The 12,986-nt window shown below is 42.3% G+C and overlaps 1 protein-coding gene across 1 annotated transcript in view; it reads right to left on the bottom strand.

Moving 5' to 3' along the window:
* Positions 1 to 10,505, bottom strand: part of HTR1F (5-hydroxytryptamine receptor 1F) — a 109,023-nt gene extending 98,518 nt beyond the window's left edge. Inside the window, exon 1 of the mRNA XM_027719196.2 lies at positions 10,235 to 10,505. The gene's annotated coding sequence lies outside the window, so the exon portion shown is untranslated. The remainder of the gene's footprint in view (positions 1 to 10,234) is intronic.
* Positions 10,506 to 12,986: the final 2,481 nt, after the last annotated feature.

Genomic DNA, 12,986 nt, shown 5'->3' with positions numbered 1-12,986 from the left:
CTATACACTCTTATTCCAGCAGAGGTCAGCTCTGCCTGTGCTGGGGAAAAGTAAAGCAGTTCTAAGTGTGGGGTATCTGTGCACAGAGCAACACAAAGTGCTGCTCTCTTCCTACTGTCCCCTCACAGCACCAATCAAAGCCCATTTCAGGCCTTCCTCTCAAATGGAGAAAAGAAGTGCTTTGAGCCAGGCCATCTGTATCTTCAGGATTGCCATAAGAGCTGGTTAGGGAGCTGTTCTTGCTGCTGCTCTGTGGCTCCAAGCCTGTAACGTGCAGGGGAGCCAGAGAGTGTGGTCCTTTGTGAGGTTAAAACTGCTGCACGATGAGAAACCCCCAAAGAGCAAGAAGTTGTGTCTGGATTGTGTTCCAATTACTGAACTATTAGGGAAACAGAAATACTGCTGTCCCGTTGCAACTATCTTCATTTACTGCTGTATCAAAACTGTTAAAAAAAAAAAAAAAAAAGAAAAAAAGAAAGGTCTCTGTGCTTAATAATGTTTGGTCAAAGTTTGTTTGGGCAAAACTGTCTGGATGTGTTCATAAACAATTTTACTGCTTTAAATGGTATAATTCTGGGGGGGTGTGTATGGGCCACTGCAAGTTTCCTCAGCTCCATCAATTACAGTTGTTCTTTAACATTAGCTCTTCAGAACATAAGAAACATTTTGGTGCCAAAGGCAAAATGTTTTGAGAAAACTCTGTAGTTCTACTCTTTGGTTTAGTGCCCCTCAGTTAACGTTTTTTATTTTCCATTTTTCAGTGTCAACATGTGTTTCACATTTTGCTCCTAAACAAAATTCTCTTACTGAGTCACTGTCGTTAGAGGGCTGCTCTTTTGAGTGACAGATCCTCCCACTCTTCTTTCTTCCCCTCCTCTTTGGTTTCACAGCCTAGCCTTTGCCTTATGCATTTCCCTTTTCTCACCAGCACCCAAGGAGGAAACAGTGTTTAAATATTCAGAGGTTCATGGCAGAATGCTGTATTATACAGCACTGAAAACGTGCAAGACACATTTATTCTCTTGTATTTTTAGAGATTAAATTATTGCTACATTCAGAATTTTTGTTAATTGTCATTAATGATTGACACACTTTACAGACTTTTGAAGCTAGAAATTAATGACTGCTTTTCTGAAATTAAATGTCATGCCTTAGACAGAAATCTTTCATGTAACCAGTGATGTGTGCCATTGAGACAGCAGCTGCTTCTGAAGGATAATGTCTAAAAAATCCCAAAGAGCCTCACTGTAAAACTAATGCCAGGTTTTGCTAATTAATATTTTTCACCCTTTCCTGGTACCTTTTTTGAATTTAGCTTCTTAATACTAAAAAAACCAGGTGACGTTTCAGTCCATCTATGAACCCCCTTTTCTTTGTCCTATTAGGGAAATTTAATAGTTTGAAATGGTTGAACTGAGTAAATGTGGTTTGCCTATTTCTTATGTGTAGCTATATACAACAAGAAATGAGTGCCATTTGTTTAACAAACTACCAGGAGAGCCAGTAAGTAATTTCAGTGCAAGATCAAGGATAGGGCTAATGAGCAGCAGGCTTGAGAATAACTGAGAACTGAGAGAATACCTGAGAACTGAGAAAAGAAACACAAACGCACCAGAAAGAGGTAATTAAGGTGTACCATCATAGTGATTATCTGTGTGCAGTTGTGCTGCCCAGCTGCAGCCTTTTGGAGTGTCAGATGAATGTCAGTGAAAGCAAGTAGGGCTATTTTTCATCTTAGTGCTTGTTTCTCCTGATGGCATTATCTGTTACAGGTCAAGCAGCTACAGATGACAGCTTAATAGGTCATCTTAAAAGCAAGATATGCACCCAGAGCTGTTGCTGCTGATTAAAGATCACATATCTAAGTGCAGAGATGACACTCTTGGCTTTTGGGTGACTGCAGTGGATTTAGAATTCCAGTGTTAATATCAGATTGTGTCACAATACCACACACACACAGCTCAGAATGGCGTTCACTGGAGACCCTGCAACGACTTCACCAAAGAGCAAGTAATTTTCTGGAAAACTGTCAGCATTTGGGAGGCTCCCAATCTTTACCCAACATATACAGGGGCTGGTTGCCACTACAGACAGTTGTGAGCAGGTCCCACGCTTGCACCCTCTTTACTTGTCTTTCTTCAGTAGCTGTACCCAAATATAGGGGTTTTTTCTAGGTCAAATTTGTCTTTACAGACAGTTCAAATCACCACCACTGACTTTTGTGCCAAAAACTAATGGAGCTGCTCATCTTGTAACAGCAATTGCATCATTTTATCATCTGTCTAGAGGTAGCTGGCTTGCCTTGGGCTGAGGGGAACCTTACCTGTTTTCCCCAAGAAGAAAACTTGCTAGGCCATTGTCAAAATCTGAAATGCAAACAAAAATCCTGAACCAAGAATATCTGAAGCAAACAGAAAAGAAGCCTCTGTTGCTGAGAGATCCCTGCTCCCTAGCTGAAGTGTGGCTGGTGCCCACAATATTCCATTTAGAGCGGTGTGAAAGGACAGCTGGGCCCACACTGCATGGCATTTAGCACAGATCCATGTGTCTGAGAGATATCACTACTATTTTTTAGAGGTTTTATGGTTCAAAGTACCTAAACTGACATGAGGGCTGAGCCAGTGGCATGGTAGTTTGATAGTCTAATACCAAAGGGGAGATAACTTACGTGTCCTTGGACATGGCGTGAAGGTTTGTGAGACCTTAGGGGCAGAAGATCTGCTGAAAGTGTGCTGGAAAACACTATGCAGGACAGAAAGATCCCAACCTGGATATGATCGTGGTTTATTTGAAATGGTCTTCTCAACAAGTCATCTCTAAATCCACACCTGACCTTTGTCTTGGAGGACTCTGAGGGGTTTGCTCCATAACAGGGTCCGAACAAACTGAAAATGATACAGTTTGGATGATCAGGAGACAGGGGGGTAACAGCAAATCAAAGTGATAGTGTAGGCACAGATGCTCATTATTAATAGAAAATGATTGTTTGTTCTAGATATAAACATCCTAAAATATTAATTGAAAAAGAAAAAAAAAGCCAAACCCCTGTAATCACACAAGGCTTTTGGTCTAGATGAAAAGAAACATATTTTGTCTTTTCCAAAACAGCAGGGGCCCTTTTTGCCACTGGCAACTGTCAAGTCTTCAGGTAATTTCATAATAAGACCTGCAGTACAGTCTTTGAGAAAAGTGAGGCTTGGCTGGAAGAAAAAAATTAAAAGCCTTCAGTAAAAGGTAGAGCGTGAATGAGCTTGATTTATGACCCTCATGTAAGAAATCTTTGTGCAAAAGAGACGGTAATGATGCCATTATGCTGGGCAAGCCCAATGCAGGAGATTGTTTATGTAGATACAAGCATTAGAAAAGACAGGATGGAAGTCATTTCCCCAGGAAAGAAATCAACAGCCTCATATGCATCTTTTACAGAGACCAAAATGCTATCAGACTTTCAAAGTTTGGCTTCCCTGTTTTCTTGAGCAGATAATTTTATTATTTGCTTGTTTTCTGTGGTACCTTTGAATTTTTTTCTGTGTGGTTTTTCGCTCCTGGCTGCTCCCTTGGGTGGCCCCTGGCCTTGGTTCATCCCCCTCACTGTGCTGGGGCTGTCACTGGGTCCCATTACTGGCCCTTGGCTCTGCCTGCCCATGCTTGGCTGTGTCCCCTCAATGAGACAGTGCCTGCACTGGGGTCACCTCGGCTCCCATCACATCCCCCCTTGCAGGAGGCTCTCTCTGTTCCCCACACACCCAGGTTCAGGATGTGGATGGCCGTGGAGCAGTTTTTCAAGAAGGATCCAAAGGTTACATCATCTGGACATGGATCAGCTCTGTGAGATGGCTGATGTACCCTGGGAAGTGCATCTCTGCCTGGTCAGTCATTTCCACTGTTCTATTTGCACTCTTGATTGCTCCTGCCCGAGTGCCCTTGATACTCATTCTATTTATCTGCGCCTCTTAAAACAACTTTTAATTCCAACCCAGTTGTTCCACCCATTTGCATTCCTCCTTGACTTTTTATCACCTGCACGTTTGCAAAGTGTACAGGTTATTCCCTCAGCTCAGCTGTTAATGAATAATTAAACACTAATTTGTATCAAACTATTAATTAAAACATGATACCTGGGAGCACCTCCTGAACAGTCACAAGTGGTGTAAGCTTTGTAACTTGACAATAGTTGTTATAATGAGCTGTTAAGACCTATTTTCTGATTAAAGTTTTCCAGACAGTGATACATACTCCTCCTAGTATTTTCACCCAAGACACATTTATTGCTTTGTGTCTGTGGCAATGCTAGAAGCTTGTGCTGTATTTACCAGGATTTATTATAACACCAATTGGAGGAAGATGCTGTAATAGCTGACTGAGCTGCCTCTGTAAGCAACACAGATGTGACCCAAATTTGCCAACATCCTCTAGTGGTTGAGTTACCAATAAACCACAGGCTGATATCTCTCCCAAAGATCATCTTTTGATCATAGGCCTCTCTGTTTCAGTTTTCTCTTTCGGTTTTAGAGCACCCCCTTCTCGTCAGTGACTCAGTGAACCACAGTCATCGCAGTGAGATAACAAACTTGTACTCCGTGGGCTCCATCCCTACCTACTGCAGTGGTTTCTCCAAGCCAGGCTGATCTTTTATAATCTGGCACAAAGCTAAGGATAAGAAAATGAGTATTGATAGCTACTTTTTTCCCCCCCATATTGAATTTAGAGACAATCTTACGCTTAGTATACGTAAACTGAATGGATTTAATGCTATCGAATCAACAGTGCTAGGTAATGGAATGTTTCTTTTCTCCCAGAGGAAGGATCACTCTTCTTCAGCAAATGATCCAATTATGGCCCACATGTATGCATCTAGAGACTAACAAATGTAGTTATAACACAAAGAAATCATCTGCATTACAATTTGAAAATGCTTGTTTTTCATATATTACAGCAGCCCTACATTAACTGTCATGCACACTGGCTTCTGGATTGAGGGAAAAACAACAGCCACAATGATTATTGCTGCCCACACAGGAAGTTTTCCAGTCAGGGCAGTGTCAGTGTTTCCATGTGAGTGCAACCAGTAGCAATCCAGGAAGTCAAAACCCAGGAAACTCAAGCAGCAGGGGATGAGGAAAGATCGACTGCCTGAAAAGCAGCTGCTGTGAGGCAAGGAGAACAGTGGGACTGGGAGAAAGAGGAAGGAGAGAAGGTGCAAGGTGATGCTGAAGTCATGTTTTGCTGCTGACCATAGGAGTGATTCACTGAACACCATGTCCTCTGTCAGAGGTAGGAAGCAATAAGAAGAGAACATTTGGCATTCCTGTCCATGAAAAGATCCAAGCCAACTGTTCTACTCATTCAGTTGCTGCAGAAATCAGCTACAGAAAGCTTTAGGAAGAAAGCGGGAACAAGGAATGAAACTTGATTAAAGTGAACTTTTACTTCCACTACTGTGAAAAAGGGGCAAGAGGAATCTGACTGTTGTCTTTTTGACCATAATTGTTATTGCAGACAGGACTATGCAGTTAACAGGTATAGTAATTCAAAGCTCTCAAATTCTATTTTGAAGGTCAAAAGTTTCTAAAATTGTCACATTTTTGATTGTGACTTATGGCAGCAGAGTTCAGAAGTTCTCCTCAAATCAGGAGAAGCTGCCAAATACAACCACGCTTCAATAGGTACAAAGTACCCTTTGGAAGAATTCCATCAAATTATAATCACCTCTCATTACTGCATAAGCAGTGGCTCTTGTGGGTGAGGTAGCCAGTTCCAGCCCTTCTCACCTAGTCTGTCAAAAATCTACATAGTGGATCAGACATTTTTGTGATTCTTGGTTTTTGTTTCTGCTTTTCTCTCCTCTTTCTCCACCAAGTCATACTCCCAATGTTCCTTCATGGTTCATTGCAATGTTTTGTTTGTTCACATGGGGTTTGTATTGGCTTCCATGAAATCAGTATCTGTATATACAAGTAGGTAGCAAGATCACCTTAGCCTCTCTGTGCACATTGTAGACAACTTATTAGCAGGATTGTCACCATTAAGTCCAATATTCCCCGTGGTGGAGAATGACTCTTTAAAAGTTTAGCACTTAAGGCATAAAGGCTGTGTTTGTACATGAGCCAGCTCAATGGATGACTCTTTTTGGATGTTCTTGCCATCAAACCATTCTATTTTCCACCATCAACAAAAATCAAGTTCAGTCAAAGCCTAAAAAAGTTACGCCTTCATTTAACGTAGCACAGCAATGGTTTCTTACAAAATACAACTAATTAGGCACATAATTCTAGGAAAAATAAGGAAAAAATTGATTTAGGCAGCCATTTTATCACTTTGATAAGCCTTATCTTAAATTTGGGGGTGCTTGCCACTCAAAACTTTCAAAACTCAGCTTGCATTTTGACAAGAAGACACAATGCTTAAACACAGTCAGCGAGGCTACTTGCTCATATGCTGATGGACTTTTTCGAATCCTCTCATCTTTTGCAGAAGCCAGTGATGAGGGAGTCCTTAGGTTGGGCTTTTTGTGGTGCTGAGCAGCTGATGCTTCATGGTGGACTATTTAAAACCAGAGATCCTGCCTTTAGTTTTGTGCTTTCTACCTCCCCCCTGCAGAAAACCTGCAACCCCCCACACACGGATGCACAGCTGTAAGAGTCAAACCCAGTTTCATAGCTCTTCTCCTTCCAAGTAAGCCTCCCAAATTACCATGTGATACACTCCTAGTGTAGGCAAGGGAAACTCAGAAGTGTTTAATCACTTCTAAGGATGCCTAGGTCTGCATATTTTACTGTGCTCCCATGTGCTTTTCTTCCTCCAGGAACTGCAGGAGAACTGATGACATAAAGAGAGAGCGGAGGAAATGACCATCAATTCCATTCTCTTTTCTCCATTACTAATTTGTAAGATGAACCATCAAGAAAATAACACTTGAAATTCAATATATATAATATACATTCCCAGCATTTTCTGAAATGTGCCCTGGTTTTAATTAAAATGTGAAGTATATGCGCTGAAGGACTTGTTTCTCTGCCAGGGGCAACTTTCCCACCATAGACATCAAATGCCAACTGAAAAAATACTTTGTTTAGTTCTTGGATTGAATATTCTCCAACTCTATTACATTTGGAAATATAGCATAGTAGCAGAGGGCAACATTATAACTGACATATATAATTAGTTTATAAAAAAGTATAACCAGGGGACATGGTTTGATAGAATAACTTTTTCACACAAGAGTTGCAGAATAATGGATCACACTGATCCTTTTTCTAAATGGTATGACAAAGTAAATGAGCATTTGTATAAAAATGCCACAACAGTTGAAGCTTGAATGAGAGAGTCAGCAACCTTTGTTTGTGCTCATAAATTACCTTGTAGATGAAAATGTAACATTAATAAAAACCAAAAGGCATCCAAAGCCAAGAGACACAACCCATCAAATACTGAAATGCATTAGATTGTGCACCTCACGTTAATCACTAGAGATCCTAAAGTACAAATTGCCTCCAGCAGTTTCTAAAGTTATATCACAGGTTAAATGGACACCCACAGATAGAGATTAGTCATTTAAAAGACAAAGGTATAAAAACTGATTTCAACTACTAAAGCTGTCTTACAAATCATTTTTTTCTTGCAGTTTTGAAGCTATGCCTTTTTTTCCCCCCTGTTTCTGGGTGAGGGGCTATTACTAGGGCAAGCTACTGAATCTGGCAGTATGTAAGGCTTTTTCCAATTAATACTTTAAAGGAAATCATGCAAAAAGGTGTTACCCTTTCAGATCCAATAAATTCAGTTGTCACCTCTAACAGCCGTGCATTAGTAAGTTATTAAAGATATCTGAATTTCAATCACTTATGCCCTCTCAAACACTAAAACAGTGGTATGTCATCTTCAGGTGTGGAATTAGCACAAAATGCCACGAGCCCCTGAGAGATGTCCTGTTCAGCATGAGCCCTTTTTGTCTGTAACCCCAGCTCAAAAGGGCTCTTGGTACTGAAAAGTCAGATACTACAAGCAGTGAGTGACTCCTGCCTGACTGTATTCTGATAGCCCTTTTATTTGCTGCCTGGATGAAAAGCCAGGTAATTTGGAGCTCACAAAGGGGAAGGAAGGAAGAAGGAGGAAATATGTAAGGAAACTTGCTTATTTGCAGGTTTCACTGAAGGCTGTAAGAGCTGTAGAGTACAAAACTTCTGGGAAAAATACCCCCCCACCACCACCATCAGAGGCTTGATTAATACCTTCTTAAGAGAGCAGGATTTCTGACTTACCTCAAAGTCTGTTTTATTTATTGCATTAACATTTCACAGTGGCTTGGAGCTAATTTACCTGGACACTCCAAGTACTTCAATCTCCACAAGCAGAAAGAAGAAACTTTGAGATTATGACAGGCTTGGTGGAATTCTGGACTTGGCAGAAATCACACCAAAGAGAGAAGGTGGGAATGGCAATTCTGAAGAGGCAGAGGTACCAAGAGCAGCCTACTTACAGTACCTAAAACCAACTTGATGCAATTGTCAACTTTTTTGCAGTGTTCACAAAGTAATATTCCTTGGAGTGACTAATGCTTTGAAGCAGCGCTGCTGACCAGTCACTTAACCCTTCGTGTCCCACACGCAAGGAAAACAACCCCCCTACTTTTATATTCCTGTTTCATGCAACACTGCAAAAAGTGAAGTGCGCAGTGTCAGCACACAGCAGCTTTTATGATCACGAGCCAAGATCATATTTTTTTTTTAGCCCCTAAGCAAAATACTTGTCTCTCGGGTCAACAGATCTTAGTAGTTAAGAGATTGAAAATAACAAACAAATACACACTTTTTATACCGTTTTCAACACTAACAAGACAGATAATGGATGAACATAAGTTTTTCAAAGATTAATTCAGAGATGTAATCACAGCAAGCAGCAGTTCAGAGCAGAGGCACATGCCAGGCGCCTTGAAGAGCACGTGGGGTTCTGTCACTCTGCTTTGACTCCTGAGACCAGTTTCCAAGTCCCTAAATTATGCGCCCAACAGTCAATGTTGCAAATCTCTCCTCCTTTTTTTTCCTTTCCCCTGCATTCTTCGTAGTCCCCTGTGGCTCAAAAACTCAAATCACAAGTCCTGTGCTTGAAAAATATCAGGTTGGCTTGTGTGCCTGTGCAGGTGCATATGCACATGCATGTGTGGGTAGGTAGCTCAGTACATGATTTCTTTCCCGAGAAGTCAAAAAATCAGTGAAGAGCAACAAAGTCTACACTGACCTGAGTTTTTCCTGAGTCAGACTTGGCAGTTTAACTCATATTTTACAGCAAAGTTCTGGTCAGTAATTTTTACCAACCATGCATACTCTCATTTTTTCTTGTTTTATGAGAATAAGACAGTCTTTTCTCCACGCATACTGACATCTCAGTGAGATATTTTTCTTAGATAAATATCTGCTGTATCAATACTCAATAAGAAGAACAGTAGAGAACAGAAATCTCTGTGAAATTATAATATCTAACAAAGCAAAGACATGTGATCTCCTAAAGTTGGTTTTCATAATGTGCAGAAAGCCTGGAGTTGCCCAGTCTCATAAAGCATCCAACTAGTACAGTAACTGTATAAAATTAATAACCTTGCAAACAAAAGCTCTCTGGATTATGAACCTGTACAAATTGAATGAAATGCACAAATCACAGCATGCTTCCATCACTGAAAAAGAAACTAAATATTTACAGAGCTAAGAAATACCACTTGATTTGGTTTGGGTGACTTTCTTTTGCAGAATCCTCAAGTTGAATTAGGATGAAAACAGAAGACAGTTCACTTGTTAACACCATAAAGAGATTCAAAGCCTGCTTGGAATTTCAGATGGGAATGCCAGCATACAAAATCAATCGGTGTATGGGATTGCATGCGTGGAGCATACACACGTCTTTGCTGTATTAGACAGCATCGGCAAAAATTAAACTAAGGAAAAGCAAACTCAAGGGAATGCTGCCACAGGAAATCTCGTCTACGTTCAGGTTGATAAAACAAACGAACATTGTTTGCAAGGCTGGTATGAACTAGGAAGGTTTTCATTCCTCAGTCCAACTTTAGGCAAAAGCAGAAACAGAGTCCTCCTCTGCTCCAAACCGTATTTCAAGTTCTCCGGCAGCACAAGATAAAGCTAATTAACGAAAACCAAAGGATGACGAAATGAAGCCAGATAAGCCATAAATATCTACATGTATAAGCACACAGCAAGCAAGATAATGAAAAGTTAGCCAGATTTACCGTTTTAATTGTCCAAGTGGGTGGTTTGTTTGGGTTTGGGGGTTTTTTTGGTGGTTTTTTTGTGGGTGGGGGGGAAACGTCGGGAGCTGCTTTCACGAGGACTCCTCCATACGCATCCACACCGCGGCGGGCGCCGGCTCCGGCGCGGAGAGCGAAGCGTTTCCCTCCGCAGCCGCCCAAAATAAGACAAGAAAAACACGGCGAAGGGGGCGGGGAGGCGGCAGCCGGGTGGGCAAACCCGGGCGCCTCCCCGAGCGCTGCCCTGTCCTGCCCTGCCCTGCCCGGCGGAGCAGCCCCGCCACTTGCGGGAGCCGTCGGGGCGGGGCAGGGGCGGGCACCGGGATGATGCCCGGGATGATGCCCGGCGCTGCTCCGCCCGCGCTGCCCGCGGCTCTCCCGGGAGATGCCCGGAGATGCGCGGACCTGCCGCTCCGGCGCGATGTGCGGGCGGCGGCAGCGGTGCCGTGCGGGGGCTGCCCCGCGCTTGTGTCACCTCCTCCCCGGCTCCCCCGAGCCGGACGCGGGCTGGGAGGAGCCCTGCGAGAGTCCTCCGGGGTGGTGGGGGGAGCCCTGGTTTATCCTAAATTGGGTGGGAAGGCGGCTGCTGCTGCTGCTGCTGCTGCCTAGTCGTTGTCTTCTCAGTCTCTGCCTGGTGAGGGGGGTGAAGGGGAAAGTCTGTTTCAAGCACCGGGCTTATGTGGGATTTTGGAGCTTCACAGGTGTGCGCTAGTTAGCGGGTGAAGCTGTCAGCCTCCTCCAAAACGTTACGACCGGGCTGTGAGGGAGAGGTGCCAGGGCGCATGTAAAGTAGTGCAGAGGTGGAAAAGCGTGTGCTCAGTTCTTCTGCAGAGAAAAGGTGCAGCTGCCAGAGGCATGCATTTGGACCAGCAGAATCTGAAGTGGGCGATACCTTGCTGAGGAGCTTAGACATGCCTGGGGGGTAACTGAGCTGCTGTCCCTAGGGTGAACCCCAGGTTCTTCTGAACCCAACAGTAGCAGACCTACTCAGTGCCTTTTTCCTCCCTCTTCTCGACACTCAGCCCTGGGCCTCCACACTCAACAGGTCTCAGTAGTTGCTTTTAGCCCATCATCTGAGAAGGCTGAGTACCACCCAGATAAACTATCTGCAAGCAATGCTTTGAGCTCTTCTATTTATACAAGTATTCGTCTTTGAAGCAAACCAAAATGTGTTTCAGTGAAACAAGCCCATACATACCATTGCAAAACTTTTATTCCACAAAAGGTTAAAAGAGCTGAAAGTACTGGAGGTTAATTTATAACATTGTTTATTAAAAAAGGCAAAGGAAAGCCTTTGTAGATAGAAGGTCTAACCTGCAGTACACAGCCATGTTGTTGTCTCATCAGTCTAATTAGATGCAATATTCCTGGGTCATTTGGTGCCTGCCAGGTTTTGAAGTGGCTACTTAGGACTTGTCTTCTGCAGGCTTTTTAAGTTCCAGTTTTATATGAGCTGAATAATCTTATTTCTTTTGCAGGTTTTGGCACTGGTGAATGCAGTCTCCTTCCTCAGCTACCAATTATATATATCACCTGCTATTGTTTGAATTAATGAATTACAACACAAGTGACCTTAGAAATAGCAGAAATAATAGCAAAACAGTTCTACTCTACCAACTGTTTATGATTAACCTGTGTTTGCACTGTAGTCTGCATCTGGCTTTAGATTGATACCATTGCACTCAGTCTAACAGGAATGTGAAAATGCCTCTCCATAAACTGACAGTTTACTATGTTATTCTTCTGCAGTGTCTATAAACCTTTGAAAATATTTTCTCTTAGGTGCAACTGCTTGAGTGACATTGATGCTGGCAGAAACTATCTAGTGGTTCCCAAAACAGAGGGCAAGGGCACTGGATGTCACAGTGTAAGTAAGTAGTCTTTCATCTCCATCTTCAAATATCTCCTTAGGACGTCGTGCTTCCTGTGGTGTTTGCTTTGGGTTTGCTCATTGCTATTTTGTTTTTGTTTTAGTTTCAAACTGTGGCTCATCCTCTTAGACTGTGCCCTGCTCAGTGTAGTGTCATCTTGTTCAGCTGCTGTGCCTCACAGAAATGGATCTGACAGTAGCAAGAAGGGGATTTTCTGTTTTGATTATAACAGGTAGCAATTTAAAGCTTGTTTTTCAGAGTAATTTTTTTTTTTTTTGCTGTGTTCTTTTACATAAGAAGAGTTCATACTGGGTCAGGCAGAAGTTCTTTCCAAGTCCATTGTTTTCTGTCTGAGGAGAGCTGGCAGCGGGTACCCAGGAATAGAGTGAGACCTAAGCAAATATGGAGAGATCCTTGTCCTGGAACACCCTCTCCTCTTGCTCAAGCTTAGGCAAGGCAAGTTTGAAACACTAGCTGTGCCTTTGTATCTAATCGCCTCCGGGGATCTTTTTTTATAAGAGTTTCTACAGGTAATTTTTGAACACATTTATTTTTTTGTTATTCACTCCGTCACTCCAGCAAGTTGTTCTACAGCACACCTAGCCATTGTGCTTATGGAAAAGTATTTCTTTACTGTTTTAAACTTCTGTTTCATAAACGAAGGCAAGCAATGGTGGGAAAGTTTTACTTAGCTTAAGTGATGTTTACATTAGTTTAGATAAAGCTACTTAATCCCTTGCATTAAATTAAAAATAAAAATAAAAAAAAGGAAGAAAGAAATAAGTCAGTGAACTCCTAATAGCTGCATACAGGGTTTATTCAAGGAGGAATGCCCACACTTCTTATATACTTAGTTCTCAAGT

This window comes from Pipra filicauda, unplaced genomic scaffold (assembly GCF_003945595.2).
Source record: "Pipra filicauda isolate LSUMZ 115617 unplaced genomic scaffold, ASM394559v2 scaffold306_size1276767_pilon, whole genome shotgun sequence".
NCBI lineage: Eukaryota > Metazoa > Chordata > Aves > Passeriformes > Pipridae > Pipra > Pipra filicauda.
Note: the sequence above shows the minus strand (reverse complement) of the source record. Positions and strands in the feature narration are given on the sequence as shown.